The sequence below is a fragment of the Hyaena hyaena genome, unplaced genomic scaffold, assembly GCF_003009895.1.
Source record: "Hyaena hyaena isolate Hyena2069 unplaced genomic scaffold, ASM300989v1 scaffold_141, whole genome shotgun sequence".
Classification (NCBI taxonomy): Eukaryota; Metazoa; Chordata; class Mammalia; order Carnivora; family Hyaenidae; genus Hyaena; species Hyaena hyaena.
The window spans coordinates 2,236,115-2,257,452 of record NW_024080773.1 but is presented as its reverse complement, the minus strand read 5'-3'; the positions used below and the strand labels follow the sequence as shown (position 1 = coordinate 2,257,452).

At 46.7% G+C, this 21,338-nt stretch overlaps 1 protein-coding gene across 3 annotated transcripts in view; it reads left to right on the top strand.

Moving 5' to 3' along the window:
• Positions 1-21,338, top strand: part of SGMS1 (sphingomyelin synthase 1) — a 262,857-nt gene that overhangs the window by 160,241 nt on the left and 81,278 nt on the right. Inside the window, exon 1 of one of the 3 annotated variants that reach the window (XM_039238523.1) lies at positions 11,303-11,573. The exons of the other annotated variants lie outside the window; for them this stretch is intronic. The gene's annotated coding sequence lies outside the window, so the exon portion shown is untranslated. Of the gene's footprint in view, positions 1-11,302; positions 11,574-21,338 lie in introns of those variants that run through there. 3 annotated transcript variants of the gene reach the window in all.

The window sequence follows — 21,338 nt, the reverse complement described above, 5'->3', positions numbered from 1 at the left end:
TGTGCGTTCGGCTGACCGGTATAAATAACACCACTGGTGGTGTGTTTCCTGCGAAGACATGTTTCAGCCACGGTTCTTCAATCACCTGTCTCAGCCCTGGTGGTAAGAGATAAAAGCAAGGTTTGCTCTTGCATCTCCAAGCCTTCCTGGACACACAGCTTCTGGAATGGAAGATGGGTCCCGAGGTGGATTTAGAATGTCTGCCTCTGTTCTTACCTGTGTGACTGGAGTCCCCCAGGCACTGCCTCACCTTCGGAACTGGCCCGGGACGCCTCGCGTCTGTGCAATAGCCGTGCTTGTGGATGAGTCAACTGCTAAGCCCCTTTTGAATTTCTTCTGTCTCTTTGCTGTGCTCCCCTGAGTCCACATCTCATCAGGGACAATCACCCGGGGGTCTCCTTCACGGTGGCTCATAGCTTTGCTTTTGTTCAGAAAGGAAGCTTTAATGCAAGTGAGTTGTCTGCAGAGGGAGAGGAACAAAACAAGACCGTTTCTGGGTGGTTTCAGGTTCACAATGGGCTTGATGAAAATCTTGGGGAGGAGAATGGAGGGCCAAAAGGAAACTGGACCAGATCGCTTAGAGTTTCTTCCAGAAGCAGTTTCTTTGGTATTCTAGCTTGCCCTTGAGAAGGGAACAGTTGAAGCCTGAGATTGCTAAGGAACAGCTAAGATTTCAGTGGTTGTTTTTATTTTAAATCTCACCCACCTAGCTCTCAAAACACATTCTTCATTGAACCTTAAAAGAAATGCCTTGGTTATTTCAAAACATTCGTTTGTGTCAGTTCCCTGAAACAGACTTACATAATCTTAAAACATTTATTTCCTCCTAAAACAATAGATATTTATGGTTCCTACTGAGTCAAGGACCGGCTTGGATTATTGCTGAAGTAATTCTTGTCCATTTCAAGCAGAAACTGATGGATAGAAATTGGAGACTTTGCCTCTGGATAAGAAATATTGACCCACATCTTGGGGCACCTGAGTGGATCAGCCGGTTAAGCATCTGAATTCGGCTCAGGTCATGATCTCCCAGTTGATGAGTTTGAGCCTCACATTGGGTTCTGTGCTGACAGCTCAGAGCCTGGAGCCTGCTTCATATTTTCTCTCTGTCCCTCCCCCACTTGTGCTCTCTGTCTCTCTTTTTCTCTCAAAAGTAAATAAATAAATATTAAAAATGTTTTTAAAAAAGGAAATACTGACCCATGTCTCAAGTTGAGTAAGGGTGTCTTTGGTCGCTGTGACAGAAGACATGGGATAAATAACCAATAGAGAAACCTCACCATGCAGAAAATATTCTGATTCATAATTTCTTCCCCCAGAATGGCCCTGATGCTACTTCTGGACCTAATTAGTGTAGGGGAGTGTTTGATGAGGGAGCTGTTAGGTGTGTGGGCTCCTGAGGTGTAAATGGTACGGCCTTGTGTGGTGTCCAGTCACCACGCTCATTGGTTTGCTCGGTACTTAGGACTTGTGGGTTTGGGGGTGGATTCTAGTACAAATAAGACGGCTCATTCCTCATCAAGAACTGATCAAGTGCAAACATAGAAAGCTGTGATTTCAAAACAAATGCAGTCAGTGTCATTTGAGGTATATTAACTACTCTAGAAACTCACAGGAGAGAGATTACCTGTGCGGCAGGAGTGGTGAGGTCAGGGAGAGTTTCAGGAGCAGATGACATTTGAAGTGAGTGTTTTTTGAGTAGTGTCTTTTTCTGTTTTGTTTTTTAAGTTTATTTAGTTTTGAGAGAGAGAGATTGCATGCACATGTACTGGGGACAAGGGGCGGGGCAGAGAGAGAAAGGGAGAAAGAATCCCAAGCAGGCTCTACACTGTCAGTGCAGAGGTCAACATGGGGCTTGAACTCATGAACTGTGAGATGATGACCTGAGCCAAAATGAAGAGCCCCATGCCTAACTGACTGAGCCACCCAGGCATCCCATGAGTAATCCCTTTTAGTTAAAATACCTATTTTAAAAATTATAAAAGTTAACAATGCTAATTGGAAAAAACTTTTAAAATGTGAAAATTATTAAGACTAGAAACATTCATCAATATTACCACTGCCAGAGATACCGTTAGTAACGTTCTTGTTTTGTTTTGTTTTTGTATTCTGCCATACTGTTTCTAAGCCTGGATCAGATTCTTCCTAAAATGGATTATTTGTTTTAAGTATTGTCTTGACACCTGAGTTGACTGACAGTGTACCGAAACCATGCCACATTAATAAATACACACTTACATTGTGTTTGTTATTGTCCTACGGCATTTCCTGTGTTATGTGGCCTGTAATGTATGTAACCAGTCCCCTGGTGGTGGCCATTTTGGTCATGCTCAGCCTTCCATTCTCGTAAAGGCTTCCATTCTTCTAAAGCACACTGTGATGACCCTCTCTGTGCACGTGTTGTGGTGCGCTTCCCCAGTCATACGCGCAGGAGCTCGGAGCAGAGTTGGCTGCCGTGCTTAGCACTGTAGCTGGAAGGAGCAGTATGAGCAGTGAGGCAGAGTTGTGGGACAGAGAGCCCATCCTGGGGCAAGGCAGGAATCGGAGTGGAGCGGCATGCTAAGAGAGACAGGGTCTTCCGGTCATGCCTTGCCCTTTACTCCTTCTCTGCTGGGTACCATATCGGAATCTATCTCCTACTTTCAATGAAGATTCTGGGTATCTTCAATTTTCCTTAATTTCCTTTATTTTGGGAAAAATTGATTAATTGTTATAGATGATGGATAATTAGAGACTAGTTATAGATGATAGGTAATTAGTAGTTTTGCTTTCCAGAACTTCTTGAGAGCCTTAAGAAACCAGCTAGTTGGGGTGTCTAGGTGGCTCTGTCAGTTAAGCGTCTGACTTCAGCCCAGGTCATGATCTCACAATTTGTGGGTTCAAACCCCACATCGGTTCTGTGCTGGCAGCTCAGAGCCTGGAGCCTGCTTTGGATTCTGTCTCCCTCACTCTCTGCCCCTCCCGTGTTCACGCTCTCTCAGTCTCTCAAAAATAAATAAACATTAAAAAAAAAAAAAAGAAAGAAACCAGCCAGTTGAGGAGTAAATATGTAATGGAGGTTGGGGAGAGAGAGAGTGTATGTGTGTTGTATGTGTGAGAGTGTGTGTGCGTAGAAAAAACTGAGAGCAGAGGAGCCAGCAGGTTTGAAAAGCAAAGGAAACATTAATATGTGTACTTTATATACTTTTTAACAAACTGAATAAAGTTTAAAGATAATTTGGGAAACATACAGATTAGGAGAGAAGTATCATAATTTAATAATACTATTTTATATTTATTGAGTGCTTTTATGTGCTTATGTGTTTTATTTATTTTTCAAAGTTTATTTATTTTGAGAGAGAGAGAGAGCGCGCAAGTGGAGGAGGTGCAGAGAGAGGGAGGGAATCCCAAGGGGACTCGTCGCTGCCAGAGCAGAACCCTGACGTGGACCTCAAACCCATGAAACCACAAGGTCACGACCTGAGCTGAAACCAAGAGTCAGACACTTAACCGACTGAGCCACCAGGGCACCCCTTCTCGTGTTTTATTTATTATTTATTTATTTATTTATTTTTAAATATTTTTATTTATTTCTAGGAGAGAGAGAGAGAGACAGCGTGAGCAGGGGAGGGTCAGAGAGAGAGGGAGTCACAGACTCTGAAACAGGCTCCAGGCTCTGAGCTGGCAGTCAGCACAGAGCCCGACATGGGGCTCGAACCCACAAACCGCAAGATCATGACCTAAGCGAAAGTCGGACGCTTAACCGACTAAGCCACCCAGGTGCCCTCCCTTCTCGTGTTTTAAATGCATCGTTTTGTTAAAGCATTTCTCGGACACCTTCCCAGGAAGAGTGCAGCATTCTCCCATTTTGCACGTGAAACAGAGGCCTCAAAGGCTGGCTATGGGGAGGCGACCCCAGACCTGATGTTGGAACTGAGGGCCTTGGGCGGGTCCAGGGACTTCGCTGGGAGGGTTGTGAGGCGCTGGAAAGACGATACCTACAGGTGACGCACAGATATGGCTTCTTTCGTCACCACTGACAGGAAGAAAACACTTCTTGAGCCATTTCCCCTTCCCTTCATGGAAGATTGTGTTATTGTTATTGCCAGACCTTCCTAGCTGCCCTCCATCCCTCTGGGGGATTCCGCTTTCCCACCCCAGGGTGGGGGGGTGACCCCATGGCCATCTTGGCCGTAGGACTTATTTTGCTGAAAAAATGTGACTGGCGATGACACATGCCATTCCCCAGCAGCAGAGGAGGTCTCCTCTCCTCGCCACGAGACCAGCACCTCCCAGCAAGGGCTGCTCCTGCCCCTCGGTCCCGGGCAAGAACACATGGGTCACCACAGCCCAGTTCCAAGGAACCAAACAGGAACCAGAAATAAGAAGACCTTTCTCTGTCATTGGTATTCTTTGTCACCGCAGCATAACTTAGCCGGAACCAGTACATTCCCACTGTCGTGTTGCAGTCTCACCCCTGCATTGAAGAGGTGAACCTTCACTAGACCCTACCACTTCAGTAAGGCATTTAAGTAGGTATTTGCGGTTTACCCAGTGAGTGACCCCTTCATTTTGTAGAACATATCCTGGGTCAAGGGCTGGATGTCTGGAGGTTTTAAATAATCCCAGTCCCGGCCCCCAGCCTCAGGAATCTTTGAGCCATGTATCCAGCAGTTGGAAAACAAGGCAGGCGGTTGGGTCATAAAGACCAGTGTCACATGGTCACTGGCGGGCTGTGCTCACAGAGGTGAACCCCTTTGCTGTACGGCATCCTCACGATGCCCGTGGAATGACTTTGCTCTCCATCCCTGAAGCTCGTCTTCCCCCTTCTCCCCGCCCCCCCCGCCTGCATTTACTGCTCTGTGTAGTTTGTGCTAAACGCTAGGTTTCCTTATTCCCCACGTGCATTTGTGATGAAACCATTTGTACCGACTCATCCACTAGATTAGTGTCCAGGTCCTTTTTTTTTGACATGTGTCGTGAACTGCTTAACTTCACAGATGACCTAGCTTAAATTTTTGCCTCGTAGTATAAATTGCTTACATGTTATTACAACAAAATTAAACTCTCAGTAAATTATTGACTGTTTTTGTTGATTTTTCTCCCCCTGAAGTTATTGGTTAAGGCTCTTCATGGGCTTCTTACGTCCATTTGGGATAATTCGGAGTTGATCTGTCGTATTTCAGATCCTGTGTCTAACAGTCTGGCAGCTGTTCAGGAGATCTGACTTGACTTCACATTCCTAGTGACTAGTCCTGGATTCAGACGGGGGAGGGAAACCAAAAGTTCCTAGAGTTCTGTCTGATCAGTAGTTTCTGGGCTAACAAGATTTGGCCACTCCCTTCCTTTTGGATTAAATTCAGCGACTTTCTGTCCTGTTATTTCTGACTACCTCTCCACTCTGATTTCAAAAGGCACATGGTGAATTTATTATTCAAGTCCCATCTTGGACCAAGGGCTTTCAAACTTTTTTGTCCAATATGCACAGAAGGAAAAGGTCATCAGCCTCAGTTGGACGGAAGGAACAATCAGGGAACGGCTATGGTTTATTGGTAATTGTCTGCTTTTAAGTTTGGGTGGTAGGTTCATGATTGTTGATTTAAAATGTATTCTCTTGTATATATTAAATATTATATAACCAAAAACATTTTTTTAAACGTAAAACACAGTTCATACTGTTAAATGCACCCATTGCATTTATATTGGCATAACTGAGTCACATTAGTTATTTTTACAACTTTAATTTTCTGTTAAAACACCTTAGATAGGCATTTTAATAGGTAGCGCCCTCTGTTTTCAACAGAGCAAAATAATTTTTTTTGAAGACACTATTTATTGACCTTTGATTTTTCTGATGATCTTCAGGTAACCATAAGCATCAGTATAGTTTAGGGCTCACGCAGAGAAATATTTTCTTTTGTTCTACCACAGAGAAGTATCCTCTGTTGGGAAGGATAGAAGGTTCATGTCTGATTATTGGAAGTGACTGGCCACTAGTCCCTTCTCTTTTTTTGTAAGAGAATCTAAATATTTACACAGAGTCTGAAACATTAGCTCTCTGTCTCCTCAGCTGTAAGCCCACACCTGTCTAGCAGCTATAGGGATCAGACTTGAGAGCCCCAGCTTTGGGGCCAAACACATATGGCTTTGACGCTGGCTCTGACTCATCTTAACCGTTGACCTTGGGCATCAAAACCTTGACTCCTAGTTTCCTTGTGGGCTCATTACAGCTGTTAATACCACCTTGCTATGTTGTGTACCCATTAAATGGGAAATGTCTGTATAGTAGAAGCCGCTGTCATTACTAAATGCCCAGCCAACGAATTAAATCGAACGTGTTTTTGTTGTTCTAGGTGGAATTACATTTTCCTGTAGGAACAATGTTAAGAATGAGGTTTGAGTACACTATTAGAAATATTATTAACATTATACTCGGATCAATCATTAGTTAAATAGGCTTTTAAAGACTGGCCAGAGAAGCCATTGTCTACAGTTTATCTCTAGTGAAATAGATTTCAAGTGCCACCTAGATAGAGTTCATTGACTTCAGACTTTAGAAGTGAACTTTTTTTAGAATGTAATTTATTACCAGGTTGAGGACTGACTGTTTAGATAACCTTTTGCTCAGACATAAAATGGAATTTCTTGACAGGTGGTAGTGTTTTTTGGGGCAGACAAATAAGCCCTCCTTTCTGCTTCTGAGAAGAAAACTCACCTTCTGGAGAACTTACTGCCCTTCCTGCTGATCCAATGATGTCATTCCCGTGTGGACCGGCCAAACATAGGACCTTGACCGCCAGGTGGGCACATGGCCCCAAATGGGACCAGCGGGAGTTTTTCTTGAGAATCTTAAAAAAATTCCAGCTATGGAATAGTCCCTCTTAGTGGCAGAGCTGGGAGGGCAGTGGAGGAGGGCCAGGAGAAGGGACCCAGCCTGTAGGAGCATTGGTGCCATCTTGCCTTACTTGTGTCATTTTGAGTGTGTCCTCAAGCCCAGCTGCCCTGTGGCTTTCCTGTTGCTGAGCTACTTAGAGTCCACACAGCCCATCTCACTCCTACCCATGATGCTCCGCATGCCATTTCTGTTACCTGTGAGTTAAAGAATGCTGACTCATTTATGGAGTTGTTGAGACTTAGAATACTGAAGAAGCTGGGTCTTTGTCATGGCAATTATAATAAACATAATTACGTAGCAGGACAGCTGATTTAGGGCATATCTTTTTGAGAACAATAGTGGTATTGATTTCCATCTCATAAAAGCAGAAATGTATTAGCAAAATCAAAGGGTGCTAGTAACGTGTGTGTGTGAGAGTGAGAGAGAAAAATAATGACTCTTTTTTTTACATTTATTTTTTTACATTTATTTATTATTGAGAGACAGAGAGAGATGGAGACACAGAATCTGAAACAGGCTCCAGGCTCTGAGCTGTCAGCACAGAGCCTGACGTGGGGCCCGAACCCACGAACTGTGAGATCATGACCTGAGCTAAACCGACAGAGCCACTAAACTGACTGATGCTCAACTGACTGAGCCACCGAGGCACCCCAAGAGAGATAATCTCTTAGAACACGCTGATGGTCACCAGAAGGGAGGTGGGGGGGATGGATGAAATAGGTGATGGGTATCAAGGAGTGCACTTGTTGGGATGAGCACCCAGTGATTAAAATAAAAACTTTCTGAAAAAGAAAGAGGGTTAATGACTCTTGATCGGAGTTTGTTCTAATGCAAACATAACGTTTGATTTTAAACCTCATAAACGAAGGAATTCACGTGATGGTTCTAGTAGTTTGCTACCATTTATAGTTAGGGCCACGTGGACTATAGTCGTGGGTGTACCGTGTACATTGGGAGAGATGCTTGTAATTAAGGAGGAATTGGTACTTTGGCAAGATTGGCAAATGTGTACACATGTTTCCTTCCAGCAAGGGAAGATGAAATGACTTAGTGCCTCTGTTTTCTTCTGTGGGCTAGTGTTGGAGGAACTGAGACTTGATGTGGTGACACTCTTTTGTAAACTTTGCTTCCCTTTAGGAAGAATCCGGTTCACTCGCTCAGTGGTGGCTCACTGTATTGTTGGAACATGTCATAAAGAGCAGAGAGACGCATCTGCCTCATGAGTTCTGCTTGCCAGCTGGTCTGAACAGCCTTAATGGTTGCTGACAGTTGATGCAGCAGCGGGTCTTAAGGAAAGTTCTTCTTTCTCTTTTGTGGCTACTGTAGAACTGAAACACCGTGTGTATCAACAGCAGCTGTTTCTTCAGAATCTGTTACGTCCTGGCCTTTGAAACGCAATCTCTTCCTCAGATGGACTTTTGTCATCTGGTGGGAGAGAGAGGTCAAGGGTCTTGGAAGAAGGAAGATGCTAGTGTTCTTCAAGTCCGTTCTGTGATGGAGTTATGAGGAGTAAAGTCTGTAGGCATTTGGAGGAAAGGAGGATTCCAGGAAATGGAAGTGTCTGGAAGGTGACAACTAGTATGAAGGGCAAGTGAAGGTCATCAGCCTGGGAGCCTGCTGTGAGCCTGCATGCGGAGGTCGTACTGTGCCCGCTGCTTGGGGGGAACAAGGAGACCAGTTGAGTTATCTGACGGAGGGTTTTTAAGCTGGAAGATGGCGATTGGAAAGCTGGAGGCCAGCTTCTGAATGACTGAAACCATGGCGTGGGGCCCGTGGGCTCTTGGTCACTTGTTTTGAACTGTACAATGATAGTCTGTACTTTGCGTCTTAACTGTAGGCAGAAAAGACATCCTAGAAACGGTTAGCCTTTTTGTACAGTGAGAACATTCCAACAGCAATGGCAACTGTGTTCTTATTTCCCAAGCGTAAAGGTCACTGTAACCGTCTTTTAAGTGCCTTGAGTTATGGTTGCAGGTGAACATGTTTATGAAGCCTTTCTTCTTGGACAGGGAATTTTAAGTTTGACTGGGTCCTAGGCAACAGAAGCAAACTATATTGTCTCTCTCTTTCCTGTCTGGCTACTTTCCCTTACTCTTTCATGTACCTCAGTGTATCTGTGTATATATACACACACAGTCTCATTTTTGAGATTGTAGGTGTTAAGTTTACTGAGGTGCTTGCACTCCCATAGGGTGTGTGTGTGTGTGTGTGTGTGTGTGTGTCCGTCCTCATATAAAACAGCTATTCATGGTGTAGCAGCCAACATATGATCAGTTTGGCCAGTATAACTGGTTACAATAGTTTTGTAAACAGAAAATCGCTGTACTTAAAAATACATATTAATTTGCAGGAGTGTTTGAAGAAAGTTACCTATAAAACAAATGTTTTCCTTTTGATGTCTGTTAGAAAACCACAGTTGTTTAATTGGTTTATGACCAAGGTTTATGACACGGTGCATGCTGGGCTTTCATATTTATCAGGTGCTGGCTATGCTGCTTTAGGAGCATGGGGGGTGGGGTGCAGGTGGAACCTGGTCACCGGAATGGCATTCAGGGGACACTCAGCCTTGGTGACTTGGCAGAATGGAAGCATGTGAGTGCTGGGAATGGGGAAAACGGTACAGATATGGCCACCTAGGAGGCCATCATGATGCCTGTTGATGCTAAGTTCTCTGGAGAGGGGCAGCGCTTAGCTGACTCCAGAATTTAACTTAAAGCATCTAGGATGGTAAGATGGCTGGTATGGGAGAGTCAGTAGAGATTTTCAGTGTCATCTTCTAGACTGTGGGCGAATTTATGCCTGTTGCTAAGCATCAGGGTCAAGTTATAGGTTTACCTTGCACCTGCCCTTCTTGATCATACGTTGGTCTGTCAGATGGAAGAATCTTAGAGACCTTCAGAGAGATGAAGCTGTTTCCTTGGGCTGGCTGCCTGGTCGCTCCTGGGCAGAATTGGGATTAGGGTTGCAGCTCTGAGCTCCTGGTGCCCCGTCCTTCCCACACTCTTCCATGCTGGTTTGGAGAAAATCCCATTTCAGAAAGGGCCTTTGGTCTCACTCTAGATCTGATCTTTGCTAATGAGAATTTGAAGAAATTTTTCCCTATAGAATGACTGGTTCTGAACAAATATGAGAAAGTTAAACTCAGGAGATCGTCTCCAAAGCCAAGAAGTTTTAATTTGTAACTTAAAAAAAAAATTCTTACTCTGCTAAAACTCTCTACTCCCACTAACCATCAACTCCTTTTCTTTACTGGTCCACAGAACCTGGCAGCTCTGGAGTCTTCTGTGATTTTCCAATTCCCAGTCACCTAAAGTTTCCTTTAAATATTTTTACTCCAGAATTATGTTTAGGGCACAGTAACCCAGATGGAATGAGTATTTGTAAAATCATTCTTACTTTTTTAACAGTTGATTTACTGTGGCATAAATGAAATCATTTCCATTTTAAGCCTGTTTTTGGTAGTAAAATTCCTGGTGTATAACACCAAACGCAAGGATCCTAAATCAAAAGTTTCTTTAATTAAAAAAAAATGTTTTGAGAGAGAGAGTGTGTGTACGGGCCAGCAGGGGAGGGGCAGAGAGAGTGGGAGAGAGAGAATCCCAAGCAGGCTCCAATCAGCCCAATCCCGGACTCCATCCCACCAAGCAAACCCTGAGATCATGACCTGAGCACGGACTCAGCAGCCACCCAGGCGCTCCTCTTTAACTTCTTTTTTTTTTTTACCACTTAAATAAGGGACTCAGACCATACAACACCAAAGTACTACTTCAGCTCTAAAATTATCTGGGTATTTTAACATTGAAAAGAGGCTTTTTAAAAAGGCTACTTTTTGTCCATATTGGTGATCCCAATTCAGAACTTGAACAAGACTTAACAGTTTGAGTGCCTGCTGCATGTCCAGCACCGCACCGTGCCAAATGCTGTCCGTGTATTAGGACATATGAGCTGTCCCACAAACCCTGTCCTGTGGGCATTTGATCCCCTTTCTCTGCAGATAATCAGCTTGTCCCAGGGCATTTGGTGTCATAGGTCAGATCTGAATCTGCCTTGATCCCAGATCCCAGGCTCCTTACATCCACAATCACCAACTAACTCAAGAACTTTTCCTTAAAGCAATAGAAATTAACCTACATGCACTGAACAAGTATTTCATAACAAGATTAATTCTTGTTTTTGAAAGAGTTTTTTGTTTTTGAAAGAGTTTTTAAAGAGCCATCCACCACTTCCTTGAAGTTAGAGGCTGAAGTTAGAAAAAAGATTTGTTTTATTCTGTTTTGTTTTAAAGGCTTTTGTAAAGGGCTGCTAAGCCCGATATAAATCAAGAAAGGAAAGTTCCGCCTTAGCCGCCAGTGAACACGCTTATTGGTTAGGACTGCAGGGGCTGACTCATTTCTTTTTCGCCGTGTTAGAGGGCCACACCCTGCATTCCAAAAAAACCTCCGCTGCCCGGCCACGCCCGCGGCCTCCCGCGGGAGCCTCTGGAGCCCGAGTCCGTGCGCGCCTGCTGCCAGCGGCCCCGGAGCGCCGCGCGGGTGCCCGTGTCGCTGCCGGAGCCGGTGCGCGCCGGCCGGCCAGGCCGCGGGGCCGAGGCGCAGGGCCCGGGCGCGCCTCTCCGACCCCCCTCCCCTCGCCGGAGCCGCGCGCGCGCGCACTCGGCTCCCCAGGAACCGTCCCGACACCGCCCCCGAGGCCCAGAGAAGTAAGCGTGCGCCTTCGGGGATGCGGGGCTCCGACCGTGTGCCCTGCGGGGTGCGCGCTGCGCGTCTTGCGGGCGCGGCCGCCGAGACGGCGGGTCCGGGTGCGGGAGGGGCTTGCACGGATGCGCGACGTGTGCGCGGTGCTCGTGAGAACCGGGGATCCGGGGCAGCTTTCGGCTCAGGGGCGTCGCGCGTTCGCAGGGCAGCCTTCAGAGCGGGTGGGGTTGCGCTTACAGCCAGGTGTCCAGGTTTGGTTCGAGTCTTTTTTCCAGGTCCAGTCCCCGTGCCGAAGGTCCCCGCGAGAACTGCTGCTGCTGGCGGGGAGCCTGCGCCGGGGCCAGGAGCGGGCACGTGCTCCGCGTGTTTACTCCCCAGCCACGCTTTCTATTTATTGTGGCCTCGAAGTGCTCTTGTGGGATTGGTGCACATAAATACCGCAGAGAGTGCCCGGGCCTGGCGCCCGCGTGCCTGTGCCCATTGGTGTTTGCCCTGCGCGGCTAAGTTACACCAAGTGACAACCGGAGACCCAAGATCTCCCAGTCCGCTTTACTCTCTTGCCTTTTCACTTTAAACCGTATATAGAAATAAAGTCGTGGAACTTCCTTAAAAATCTTGCTGTGTAAAGTCCGAGTCAGCAAGCGCACCGAGATTTGTGTACTGTAAGTAAATTATGATTTTGCAAGGGGAGGGGAGGTATTGGGGACAGGAGAAGCCGAATCTTGTGATTATTCTGGTTGACTAAGGACACACAGTGCGACAGACATGTGTCACCATCAGAAACACTGTACCGGCCGGGCGGGCTGAGGACGTCCCGGTAGTGAGGCGGGTGGCGGGAAGATTGTAGAACTGAATCACGAAGTTGCCAACATGAATTCCGAAGCTGTGAGTGGTATCCTTACCCTGCATTTACGAAGGTAGAGACCAGTGCGCAGACGGGCTCTGTAGCAGAAAGAGTGAGGTGGTCTGCTGCTGCCTTTGTAACTATGAAGGAAAGGTCTCCGGAAGGAAATCACCTCTAAACATAATAATTACGTTAATTGGACAGAATTTTTAATTAGTTACACTTTGACCTCCCAGTGGCACGGTGTCCAAGCTCATAGGCTTGTCGTTAAGCTCAGTCGCTCTGACTAAATCATCACAAGTGCCTCTGTGTGAGATGTGACCATTGGGAATCCTAGTTCTTTTGAGAATAAGCCTGTGTTAGGGAAGGAAGTGGCATGAAGTCCGCTGGGGACGTGGGAAAGGGCCCCCGCCCTCCCACAGGTGGTGAGAAGGGGAAGATGCGTTGTTAATTCTCTCCCATGCCTATAAATTTTTTATGTTTCTTTTTTCAAATTTATTTATTTTGAGAGAGAGTGTGTGTGAGAGTGCGGTGGAGGGGCAGAGAGAGAAAGAAGCCCCACTAGGGGCTTGAACTCAGGAACGCTGAGATCAAGAGTCGGACACTTAAACCGACTGAGCCACCCAAGAGGCCTTAAATTTAGATTTTGATCCTTGTGTTGTCTAATAGTTGCGACGGGCCGGGCGTTTAAGGACCTGCTTTCATCAGGCAGTGAGATGCTCTGTACCCACTGCCTCATGTAATGTGTACAGTATTTCTGAGACAGAGAGAGGTCTTGTGCGTTTTATAGCTGAAAAGGCAGCTTTGGCAAGGCTATGTTATCTCCAGAGTTCACGGCCAGTGACTTGGGCTTACACTAGAAAGTAGCGTTCAAGGTTGGTGATTTTTCCCATGTGGTTTCTCACTTCTCCTCACATTGGGGTTAACTTTTCCATGTGAAATAATCCACAGGAGTTTCTTCATTCAAAGCAGATTTTTTTGTGTGTTGTGATTTTAAAGGCTCCTCATTGCCCTGGTGCCAAAATACCAAAGTTCAAGGAATAATGCGTTTATTCTGGGAGCTCATGGTTTTCAAATATTAACTAAGCAAGCCGTTTTCTTGATGGGCCTGTTAACACATGTGACCACCTCATAGTTACTGATTTGGGGTGACTTTCTTCTGTTTTGTTTTTTTGTCCCCCCACCCCCACCCCCCCAAAGTCCTTTGCGTTCTGGACTTGGTTATTCTTACTGCTCCGCATTCACCCAAGGGCAAGGGCAGCCCAGGGGTTCTGTCATTGTCACACCAGGCCGCTGGGTCCGTGGAAACCCAGTGGTGGCATTCTCTGCGTGAGTGTGCACCCGCAGTATATTCTGGGCGATGTGAAAAGTTTTTTTTTTAATTTTTTAAATGTTTTTTTATTTATTTCTGAGAGAGACAGTGTGTGCTCAGGGGAGGGGCAGAGAGAGAGAGAGAGGAAGACACAGAATCTGAAGCAGGCTCCAGGCTCTGAGCTAGATGTCAGCACAGAGCCTGATGCGGGGCTCGAACTCACAAGGTGTGGAATCATGACCTGAGCTGAAGTCGGACGTTTAACTGACTGAGCCACCCAGGCGCCCCTATGAAACCTTCTTAAACTTGTTTTTAGCACACAGATTAGCGCTGCCCCTGCCCATTAGCAAAGGCGAGGTCACACACGGCGGCAGACAGCAGGAGGGTCCATCTGTTGGGTCATTTCTTGGGACGTCCAGATGGGAGAGAGTAAGGCCATGAGCTACGGCATCTATGCCAGAACAGGGTACCGCTCACACCACCACGTCGTCGTTGTCACCGTCTGTTGACATGGAACACCCAGCCGCCTCCTGAAGCAACACAAGGGTGCTGTGGCCTCTTCCTGAAATCTATGTGAATTCTGGCTGCATTAAGTTGCTTGAGTTCCAGAGGATGTTGAAAGCACATGCCGGTGCGATGATAATACCCCTGGGGTGTAATCTTGTGAAAATCATGGAGGGGAGGAAGTGTGCCAGATTGCTCGGCTTTCAAAACTGGGGGTGGCGGGTGGTCCTTTCTGGAAAATTGATATTCAGAGCTTATGTTGACGTCATCTAGCAGAACTGTCAATGATGATTTGGAAAAGATGGATAGGGATCGATTTACAATGGCGATGATCGGTACCCAGGTCGCTCATTTCCATCTGACCTCATTTCTGTGTTGGTGGTTACTGGACAGGTATGTCGGCATCGCCAGAGGTGATGATGGGTCTGCCTCAGCCAGACAGCTAACAAAGTGCTCCGTGTTCTTTACTCAACGTGGGACAAACGTAGGTTGGACAGCCTTGTGGATAAGTGGGCTTGTGTCTTGTCCCAAAGAGGGTGATGGGTCAGGAGGGTGATGTCCACCTTGTGCAGGGTGCCAGCAGTGTGGGGCACTTGATGACAGCCGGGGGAGTAGCCTCACACACTGGCAGAGGTGCGGTATTCAGAACCAAGGAGGCCAAGGTCCCCGAGTTCCCTGGAGCACTGTAGAGAATGGTGAAGAATGGGGACTCAGGGGCTTCTGGGCGGCTCATTCCATCAAGCGTCCGACTCTTGATTTCTGCTCAGGTCATGATCTCAGGGTGCATGGGATCGAGCCCGAGTTGGGCTCTGCACTGACAGCACAGATCCTGCTTGGAATTCCCTCTCCCTTTCTGCCCCTTTCTCCCTCTTTCTTTCTCTCTCTCCCTCTCAAAATGAGTAGGTAAACTTAAAAAACAACAACACAGGGATTCTGGCTTGACCTCGGGCAAGGTACTTAACGGTTCTGGGCCTCCATCTCTTCATTCATAAAATGCAGTCAGTAATACCTACTTTATATGGTGGTTGAGGATGTTTAATGATTAAATTAGATGATCCATGTGAAATGCTTCAGAACCAAGCCTGATGGTAACGTGGACGTGTTAGATGTCAGTCTTCTCCCATTGACCCTGCTTTTACTCCTTTGGGCAATGCTGTGTACGTACGTTTCCCACTTGTGTTTCGGTGTGTGCCCAGAAGGGGGTAATCCGGTTTGGCCTTGAGTCTGGAAACTTAGAACGGAGGTTGAAGACACTGGGGACAGATACCTTCGTGCAGAAGCTGGAAGATGATGCTTGCGTACTGTGAAGTGAAATGTGGAGCTCACATTCTCAGTTGTGTACGTTCTGTCCAGTCCAACAAGTGCTCTCTCTTAAGGCTCTGTAGACTGGCATCCCATATCTTCCTTGGTATCAGTATAATCTTGAAGTAATAGTGATACGATCTGAGGCTCTTGGCCGAACTCCGTGGCTTTGCCTAGCTGGTGGTGAGGAGGTGTGCGGCTCATACATAGTGGCTTGGAAGCCAGGGACGCTGCCTGCGGGCTGCCTGCACAGGCCGAGCCCCTGCACCAGGAGTACACAGTCCGGGCCACGTGTCAGCAGTGCTGAGGGTGAGAAGCCCCTGCTCTTTCACTCTTGAGTGTATGTGTTTCTGAAATTGGATTACTAATCTTTGCTCTAGCACTGTCACAAGGGAGCCTCAAGGGTCTGTTTAGGAAAGGGCCTGTGGGAGTTCTGGGGTTCTGGAATGTGCAGATGTATACAGCATCTACATTTTATCAGCAGCACAGCAAGATCTCATTTGCTCCATTCCCTGGAAGAATGCTTGACGGGGGTTCAAGAGTCAGATAAGCCTGTGTTTGTGTCCCCACCAGCGCTGAATTAACCTGCTATGTGATTTGGGGCAAGTTTCTTTATCTGTGAAAACCCAGTCCCTGTCGCCTAAGAGCTGCAGGAATAAACAAGGCCACATATGTAAATCTTGCAGTCCGCTTCTTAGGCACAGGAGTAAGCCACTGATTTTTTTGTTTTGCTTTTCTAATTAACTTTTATTTATTGATTGATTTTGGTGGTGGGATTAGCCGAGGCCTGTTGACATGTAAGACTTGGAAAGAAGATGAATAAAGAAATTGGATTTCTAATAACAAAAAGACAAGAAACAAATAAGGGGTCCTGGGGTCAGGATTTAGGAGGCTCCTGTCTTTGGAAGTGTGACCTCTGAGCCCGTGGGGAGGACTGGGGTGCCCCGAGGGCACAAGCACGAGCCCTCTACTTCCTGAACCCTCTACTTCCCATGGCTGGAATTAGCCCAGGGCATTTCTGTGAACTGCCCCAAGGTGTGGAGCCTTTGATCTTAGGCAGTTTCATTAACTCTTTCCTCATCCCGCTCTTGATATTGTGGTTTCTTAATAGATTTTCTAGTGCTTTAAGGTACAGGCAACACACCCAGCCGTGTGTGCACAGAAACGTGTGAGCTCTGCAGCCGTAGCGACTTCCTGGGCCCACTCAGCCTCCCCGCGGAAGATGAAGCAAAGCTTTCGCGTGACTGCTCTTCCCGTCACCGCACTTGGGTGGCATCCGTGTTCCAGGAGTCTGGAGGCCATCCTCGAGCCAGGCAACACACCCGTGAGATCAGCGGGAAGTTCACGTATCTGACCTCGGAGGGACTGTGCCTGTGTGATGAGGCGTGGGTGGAAAGATGGCCAAGTCGCCCACCACGCTCACAGCCCACTGCTCCCTGCGTCGTCAAGGGAGAAGGTCGTCTCCCAGGGTTGGCCAGAGAGACGCAGCTGCGAGAAGTCCCCGGCTTAGCAAGACGCTCTTCCTCAGGTTGCAGGGTTGGCGTTAGTTAGTGGATTCTTTTTTTTAATTAATTTTTTTTTTTTTAATTTACGTCCAAGTTAGCATACAGTGCAACTGCACTGCATACAGTGCAGGAGTAGGTTCCTTAATGCCCCTCACCCATGTAGCCCACCATCCCCTAGAACCCCTCCAGGAACCCCTCTGTTCTCCATATTTAAGAGATTCATATGTTTTGTCCCCCTCCCTGTTTTTATATGATTTTTGCTTCCCTTCCCTTATGTTCATCTGTTCTGTGTCTTAAAGTCCTCATTTAAGTGAAGTCCTATGAATTTTTTGCTGACTGACTCATTTCGCTTAGCATGATACCCTCTAGTTCCATCCAGGTAGAGGCAAATGGCAAGATTTCATTCTTTTTGATTGCTGAGTAATACTCCACTGTATATGTATACCACGTCTTCTGTATCCGTTCATCGGTCGATGGACAATTGGGCTCTTTCCATACTTTGGCTACTGTTGATAGCACTGCCATAAACATTGGGGGGGCATGTGCCTTTTAGAAACAGCACACCTGTATCCCTTGGATAAATACCTAGTAGTGCAGTTGTCTGGTCGTAGGGTAGTTGTTAGTTCGTGGATTCTTAGAGAGATTTTGCTTTTGTGCTCAAGGTTCCTGCTGCCTTTGAACTGAATCGTTTACATCTTAGCTAAACACGGGACTTGAGCCCTCAAGTGGAGAGAATGTCAGTACTCTCCCCCGGCAGCTTGCCTCGCCCTGGGGTCCTGGAAGTCTTTCCTCTTGGAGCAGCGGAGATGCCACCCACTGGCTCAGGCTGTTAGAGCAGAAACGGCCCCGGAGCAAAGCGCAGCAGCCACAGCCCGAGCAGAAGAGGAATGACTTGGGGATCAAAACCCCCACTTCTGAGAAATTTGCAACACAGACTAAGCCCCTTAGTGCTCGGAGGCCGTCATGAGGCCAACCCTCAAACTTGCTTAACTTCCCTGATTAAACAGAGATAGAAGGTGATGTTCCAGATGCTCCCGGCCTCAGCAGCCCTAGAGTTGCTGGGTTGAAAGCAGTATTGACGAAATCTTGATGGTTCTACCAGAGGATCCTGAGCTGGGGACACAGAGTCGCAGACCTCTGTGCGGTCAGAAGGCTAGAGGTTGCTATTCAAGCCAAGCCGAAAGTCAGGTCGCTGATGGACAAAGGAGGTGACAGACTGGCTACAATTCTAGGTGGCGCCAGCAGCCCAGTTCTCCAAGCCTGCTTGGACGATTTCCCCACTTTGGGTTTTCCCGATCACTTTGCCTTCTCAGATGAGTGGGTAAGACTAGAAAATTCCCTGAGTCATGGCAGGCGTGTTGAAAGTGCTTGAAGGCTGACTGTATTTGCAAGGTCCTGGGCTTCCGCCTGGTCGAGTGCTATACTGTTTGGTAGCAAGCTCTCAGGTTCTAGACTTCTGCTGAGTCAACAGGTGTGAAAATAGATTTCTTAGCATTTTGAAACCAGGGTCCCCGCCAAAAGGCCCAAACACATTTCAGACACAGGGAGCAGAGAGATTTAAAAATGTCAAAGTAGAACGGAACACTGCACCTCCTGACCCATGTCCGAGGGCTTGTACTGTTCAGAGTGTGAGCGTAGGGTTTCATGAGTTCTTCTGTGTACTGGTTTACATATACCTCGTGGGTGTGGTCTTCCTCCTTTAAAAAAAATGTCCGGCCCCCCTTCCCCCAAATTCCCAAAACCTTCATTTCACTGGAGTCACTGGTTTCCAGCAGGAGCGTGTGGTCTGTGGGTACCGTGTGTGAGGGCCGGGCAGACCCCTGGCCCCTTCTGACTCGGGAGAGAAGACCAGACCCTGGAAGGAACTGGAAGGTGTGTGCAGGGTGAGCAGGTCTGCGGAGGCCCCTTCACTGTGCTGGGGCTGTCTGTGTGCTTCTGAGACCCAGCCGTCAGGTTCCAAACCTCGCTTCTCCTTGCCCCAGTCCCTGACCCCCACGGAGCCCACGCCAGCCCCACGGTGCCGTTTCAGGCCACCCAGGAAGCCACGGAACATAGCCCCATCTCACGCCCACCACACTCTCTTGTGATTGCTCTTGGGGTTCCTCGTGAATCCTGCTTGGAGCAAACACATGGCTGGCACATCCCAACTAGTCTAGTCTGCGTGATGGCTTGTGCTTCTCACAGCACGGTGTTCAGTTGGCATTTTTATTTTAATGACCCCGTGTGGTTCGCCTGTACTGTCTCCTGACCATCGTACTGATGAGCCGCAAGGCTAAGGGGCCACACTGGCGAGTCCTCCCGGGGGGCCGGTACCCGGAGACACTTCTTCTCGGGTGGTGCCCGTCTTCACCGTGAGTGTGCTTGTCTTGGGGCCTGCTAGGGCAAGAGCGCGATGACTGTTGTAATCCTGGTTTTGTGTGTTTTTTGGTTTCGTGTCCGTGCTGCTTCTGCTGTTTGGGAAGTGTCGAGAAGAAAAATGAGTGTAACTCCGTGCTTACTCATGCTGGAAATGTGGTGTTGCATCCTGTGAGTGACTCATGTGAGCATGAGTAAAGCAAGCCAGAGTACGCTGTACTTACAGTGACAACACACCAACTCCTGCTTTGCTAGGGAGCCTGTCCTTTAATTCTCGTGGAAATCGCACAGGTTACCAGACAGCATGGAAACCCCCAGCCAAAGCAGTTCACAGCCAGAATGTCATTGGTTTTTTTCATTGTTATTTTGGTTTTTTTTTTTTTAATGTTTAGTTTTTGAGAGAGAGCGCTACAGAGAGAGACAGAGCACAAGCAGGGGACGAGCAGAGACAGGGAGACACAGCTAGACTCTGAACTCCTTAGGGGCGGGGGCTGTGCCGCAGACCCAGCCACACCGTGGGTACGTTTTTAGGTTCTTAACAAACTGGCTGAAAACTTGCCAATGTGCATTGCTTGCAAGGTGTTTTTTGTTTTTTTTTAATTAAAGTTCTTATTCAAATTCCAGTTAGTTAATATACAGTGTAATGTTAGTTTCAGGAGGACAAGGTAGTGATTCTGCACCTCCATAGGTCACCCCACGCTCCTCACGACAAGCGCACTCTTCCGTCCCATCACCTGTCACCCCCCCACCTCCCCCCCCGCCGTGACCATCAGTGTGTTCTCTGTAGTGAAGAGCATGTTTCTTGATTTCACTGTCTTTTTTTTTCCTTTTGCTCATTTTCATTTGTTTCTTAAATTCTACATGTGAGCGAAATTATATGGTGTTTGTCTTTCTCTGACGTTTTACTTAGCATTATTCTCTCTAGCCTTATCCATGTTGTTACAAATAGCAAGATTTTGTTGTTTTATGACTAATATTCCATTGTGTATATATGTATATGTGTGTGTGTGTGTGTATATACACCACAGCTTTATCCATTCATCAGTTGACAGACACTCAGACTGCTTCTATAATTTGGCTGTTACTGATAATGCTCCAATAAACAGAGGGATACATGTTTCACTTATTTGTTGTTTGTTTGTTTTTTTTAATTTGGATAATACCGAGGAGTGCATTTGCTGGACTGTAGAGTAGCTCTGTTTTTAACTTTTGGAAGAACCTCTGTACTATTCTCCACAGTGGCTGTACCAGTTTGCATTACCACCAACAATGCAAGAGGGTTCCCCTTTCTCCACAGCCTCGCCAGCACCTGTTGTTTCTTGTGTTGTTGATTTTAGCCATTCTGACAGGTGTGAGGTGGTGTTTCATTGTGGTTTTCATTTGCATTTCCCTGATGAGTGATGTTGAGCATCGTTTCATGTGTCTGTTAGCTGTCTGTGTGTCTGCTTTGGGAAAATGTCTTCTGACTATTTTCTTATTGGATTATTGATTTTTTTAGGTGTTTAGTTTGTAAGTTCTTTATGTATTTTCGATAATAACCCTTTGTCAGATCATTTGCAAATATCTTCTCCCATTCAGTAGATATGATTTTAGTTTTGTTGATTGTTTCCTTCGCTGTGAAGACATTTTGTATTTTGATGGAATCTCAGTAGTTTATTCTTGCTTTTGTTTCCCTTGCCTCAGGAAACATATCTAGAAAAGAGTTGGTTACAGCCAGTGTCAGAGGTTACTACTTGTACTTCGTGGACTTTTATGATTGCAAGTCTCACATTTAGGTCTTTAATCCATTTTGAATTTTTTTGTGTATGTTTGGTGTAAGAAAGCAGCCCTTTTGCGTGTTGCTGTCCAGTTTTCCCAACACCATTTGTGAAGAGACTGTCTTTTTCCCATTGGATATTCTTTCCTGCTTTGTTGAAGATAAATTGACCATATAATTGTGGGTTCATTT